This window comes from Solanum stenotomum, chromosome 4 (assembly GCF_019186545.1).
Source record: "Solanum stenotomum isolate F172 chromosome 4, ASM1918654v1, whole genome shotgun sequence".
In the NCBI taxonomy this organism is placed as follows: Eukaryota; Viridiplantae; Streptophyta; class Magnoliopsida; order Solanales; family Solanaceae; genus Solanum; species Solanum stenotomum.
The window spans coordinates 39,039,438-39,044,707 of record NC_064285.1 but is presented as its reverse complement, the minus strand read 5'-3'; the positions used below and the strand labels follow the sequence as shown (position 1 = coordinate 39,044,707).

Below are 5,270 nucleotides of genomic sequence, written 5' to 3'. Positions count from 1 at the left end.
CCGAGCTAGGGACCAAGGTACAAACCCCTCGATGTGGTTATACGGGCCTACTACCCCCCGTACTAGGCAACCAAGGTACCAACCCCTCGATACGGTTACCCGGGCCTACAACCCCCCGAGCTAGGCTTGGTCGACTCACAACACTTATACAGAGAAAATCATATACATGTATCCATTTCATCATCATTTCAATGATTATATGACCATCCAACTCATAGGACGTACATTGGACATTCCATTTCCTAAGAATTCTATAAATGGGCATTTTATCAAACACATGGTGGACTATTGTTCATGTAAATAAAATCATATATTTCAAGAGTACTAAGTTCAACCAATTTCAAACTCCATATAAATCAGCCCACCAACAACATACATATATATAAATCAACCTTCATAATTTGATCATGGAAGCATGAAAACCATAAACATCACATAATAATTCCATTTCATGATAATATGCAAAATAGACCATAATAGGGTGTGTAGTAGTAATTCCATTCTTCAAGAGTTCATAAATAACCATAAGGACTCATAAACTTGAAGTAAAAATAGAGGATAAATGGTTGGACTTGTGGAAAGAAAGGTTTCCACAATCAAATCCACATACCTCAACTTTGGAGAATCCTTGATGAAGATTGGAATGGAGAATTGAAGCTTGAGATCGAGTCTTGAATCCGGAATTAGAGCTTGAGATGTTTGAATTTGGTTGAAGATCTTGGTGGAATTTTGGAGGGGGCTTAGAGAGTGTTTTGAAGTTAGAAAAAAAATATGACTAAGTATGGGACATATCCCCTTTTTATAAAAAAAAAACGCCCCAACACTTAGCCTCAAAAATGAGGCTTAAAAAAAAAAACAGCTTACTGGAAATTGCAAATCTGTACAGACAGGTTTTACGAAAATGGTCATAACTCCCTCATCCTAACTCGGAATGAGGTGAAACCAAGTGCATTGGAAAGCTAACTCAAAGGGCTTTAATTTAATAGGCAGTGTCCCTTCCAGTTCCTTGTGTGCTAAGAGATATGCCTCTTTAAAGTTGACCTTCCAAATCGCATTTTTTGCGATTTTCAAATTTTGATACGGTTGCTCTAAAATTCGGGTTAGACCCATTTCCCACTCAATTTGACCCCCTGAATAAGAATATGAAGTCAAATTTTTGAAATCATGCATGGATTTTGAGATATATGGAAATTACAATTATAGGTGTTTCCGAAGCACATTTTCGGGCATTTTTGGGGTCGTTTCAAGAGTACATGCTACTGTGTTCCATATGTGTTTATATGCTTCACTTGAGGACACAAAATTAGATTAGTATTACAAAAGGATGTTACATGAGAATCTTGAAGCATGAGTGTGTGCTTGAAAGTTACTGAGAATCAATTTGTCTAGCTGCAAAACCTTTACCCTAAGCTAGTGCAAAACTTATATTAATAACTCAAACAAATTAATATGTACAATTGGAAAACGAAATGGAAAAAATGAAGAACACACATAAGGCATACAAGTTACAAAACCTGAACAGATCACGTGTCCACAAATCCACAAGTATGCACATGAGTTTAAGATATATAGGACATCTCACCTTGTTTCTCATATCATATGTGTATCCTTCCAAGCTATTCTCCAAGTCTGTCCTTCTTCTTTGTTCATCTTATTAGACTAGTGGTACCAATTTTATTTTAGCTTCAACTAAAATTTCTTTCGAAAGAGATGCTCCTTGCCTAGTAGTCTTCTCATAAAGATACAAGAACAAAAAAATTATAAGGATAAAACTAGTTAATATATTATAACATTATAATATTTCTAAGACAACATTATCCTTTGAACAGTGGCACCAAATGGAAATCAATAACTAAGGGGATACAAAAGAGCTCCTCTTGAAGATGGATAACTTGAAGACCTTAAGTGGAACTCGAAAAGTTAATTCTTTCAGTTTTTTCTAAGTACTAGGACTTATGGTAATAACAACAACGTTAAGGAGATCACAAATAGAGAATTAAATATTAGAATGCGGAAGCACAAAGAAAAGAAAAAAAAACTAACTAAAGATATGGGAAATTCGAAGGAAAGATCCATGAATTTCCAAGGATTAGATGTTCTAAGGTCTTAAAAAGATCCAAGTAACAACGTATAGATTTATGGAAGAAATCTAACGCCTTTACTTGAGAAAATGAATCAAAACGATAGATTCGGATCTTGACCGCTTTATGAGTAACTAAAGACAATAATTAGTATGTAGAAACTAATCACCTTCTAAAGAATACCAAAAATAAACCAAAGATATCACAAGAATAAGTTACTTTATACCTCAAACTATGAAACTAGTAAAGGATTAAAGATAAATTCTCAAAGAACAAGTCACAAAGTTTCTAAGAACTCTCTCGAATATTATTAAAATCAATCTAAATTGTCTTTAATGAATGAAAAAGACTCCTATATATAGGAGAAGGGGGAAAAACGTCCAAGACCCATTATAAGAAGCTAAAAGGTCAGCCAAACCCTAGAAAGACAATTACAAGGAATCCTACTCTGGAAAAAAAATAAAGTAACCTAACTAGGAACAAATTTAGTACTTCTAGGAAAGCATTAAATGGTACTTAGGAGACCATAAATAGACTAAGGAAAATATTAATAACCTATATATAAATAAATAAATAAGGTCAATCCCAACTAGGAAAAGAATCTTGACAATCTTGGAAAGTTTGACTAGACTTCTCTCAAAACTTGGGCAAAAAGCAACTCTTGTTCTGGCTGATTCTTGGACTCTTCTTGACCTTATTTGCACGAAATTAGACCTTAAAATTACTCATCTTGGGCTTGAATTTGGGCCACCAAATAATTGTAGCATTTGGACAACTCCTCTCCCTTGGGCTTGAGCTCTTCTTCCCCAATAAGACACCTTTGGATCAGCGATTGAAGCCCATTGAGCTTATCATTGAACTCCTTGGTTTGATATCTTGTTATGGGCCTCCTTGGAGTTTCTAAAGCTTCATCCTTGTCCTTCAATGGAGTAGAGCTTCCTTGGATGCTATCATTGGGGCTAGAATCATCTGCACCAGGATCAGAGGTGTTACTATAACCATCAATTGCATTAACTTTTAATTGGTTTCCTTTGTACTAGTACTGGGGCAACATTTAAATGATATTCATATAAGCAGAGATTCAGTTATCAAACCAAAACTATCGCACAATTGAGATACCAAATGATTTTTTTTTGGAAAGTTTCAAGTATGATAGATATTCTTGACAGTGGCATTTCATCAAACACGTGTTATGCGTTTGAGTTTCCAACTTTAAAAGTACATTCAAATGTACAATAATTTGGGATATTTCTCAAATCAATAAAGTGAAGTATCTGGGTCACTGGTTGAACCAGGGCATGAATTGCAAAATCAAAATGAGCCTTTGGAAAAGCAGCAAATATCCCAATGGAGCATCAACAAATCTTTGTGGAAATTACACCACTAATTTATCAGTAAAATGCTTAAATCAACAAATAGATTATCGTTATACATCCAACATAACCATTCAAGTGAATTCTATTTGAGATATAAGGGAAACAAGATATTTTATTATCAGTGGAGATATAAAAAATAAGTACCTCTTTGCCTAAAGAAACCAATCCAGTAGGATTTCTCCTATGAATCTAACCTAGATGTTTACGTGCAGTATGTTTTATGCCAAATCAGAAATAGAAACATCCACAACAAATAAAATCAAAATCATAAGGGAAAAAAGATGGACAGAGAGAGTAGATAGATATTACCTGATGAGTTGCGTGACTGCGATGGTGGAAGAGAGAGACGTCTACTAATTTTTTGTGCAACTGCGGCAGAGAGGATACTGATAGCTTAAGACTTTAGGTATGAATAAAAATGAGCGGCAATATTTCACATTGAAATGTTTTAGAGGGACGATTAAAATTTGCTTTTAGTTGTTTAGACTAGAAATAAAGTTTTACTAACCATTACTTTTCAATTGACACTAAAGAATGACCACTTCTGGCTAAGGATCATTAGCCGCAAAAAAATAAGATTATAGGATAAATTACCGACAATTTTCTTATTGCTACTAAATAATGGTCACTTAAAGCTTTTTTTGTAGTAGTGAAAGGCTATTGGATCCTTTGTTTCTTTTTTTCCTTCTATTTAATCTTCTACTTCCATTGTCCCGTGTGATAACATGCCATGTCTTTTTGGCTTCCAAAATAGAAGTCATAGTCCTAACTTGTAAACTTCCTATTACTTGCTTTGTATTGCATATCTCATGGGGCATATGATGGGAATTTTCATTCTGAATGTACTTCAAGTGAAGATAGAGAAAGTGATATAATGGCTATCCTATTCATTTAAGTTCTAGGAACACAAGTAATTTTTTCAAGAACACTATAGCCCTATGGTACTTCTACGATGCATCCAGGAATAAAATAAGAGGCCTTCCAAACTAACAACTATCCATATTACAAGCATACAAGAGATTGCAGAATCTTACCAAAAAGGTTTCATCAAGTGAACATATCATGTGTATTATCTTAGATTTTGAAACTCCATCCATGTTTTCAACTGATATATCGCACTCAATTCTCATACCACAATCAAGAACTTTCAGAATGGGCACCTTGGCAATTGTTATTGCATGAACACCATAAAATACCAACATCCTGAAGCACGAAAAACCACAGATGAAAAAAGACAAAACACACTAAATCCTAACAGTGAAAAATAAAATGCTAAATGGAGTAAATATATGCAAAGAATTCATATAGTCACAAACAAAAAAACAAAACATTAGGAGACACATACAAATTTCCACTTTTATGGATTTTTCACATTTCCTGGTCTGTTTTTCTACTTTTCTTATGATATTTAGGTATTTCTAATAATTAAAGTATAAAATTACATGTAGTATAGATATCTCTTGCATTCCCTCATTGCTATATTTTTCTGATATACATCTTTCTTTACCACTTGGCTGTCTCCCATTGAAATTTCACCTTCTTCTTTTTTTCTTTTTTTTTGGGACAAGTGCCATTGAACTTTCCCTTCCAACAGAATTATGATTGGATGCATATACCCATCATTTGGCAAATGTACAAATTAAAAAAAATAGATGAAGTTTACTAGACTTCTTTAAGATATACAACTATTTTCTTCCTTTTCTTTGACATCTCCTTTCTTCTCCTTTTAGCTCCTCTAAGTTCTAACAAAGCAACCACTAACTCTTTCCACTTACTCATGCCTAATGCGATGATAACCAGACAAATATTTTCT

General features: G+C 33.9%; 1 pseudogene; it reads right to left on the bottom strand.

The window, feature by feature from the left end:
* Positions 1-4,982, bottom strand: part of LOC125861489 (protein HESO1-like) — a 60,898-nt pseudogene extending 55,916 nt beyond the window's left edge.
* Positions 4,983-5,270: the final 288 nt, after the last annotated feature.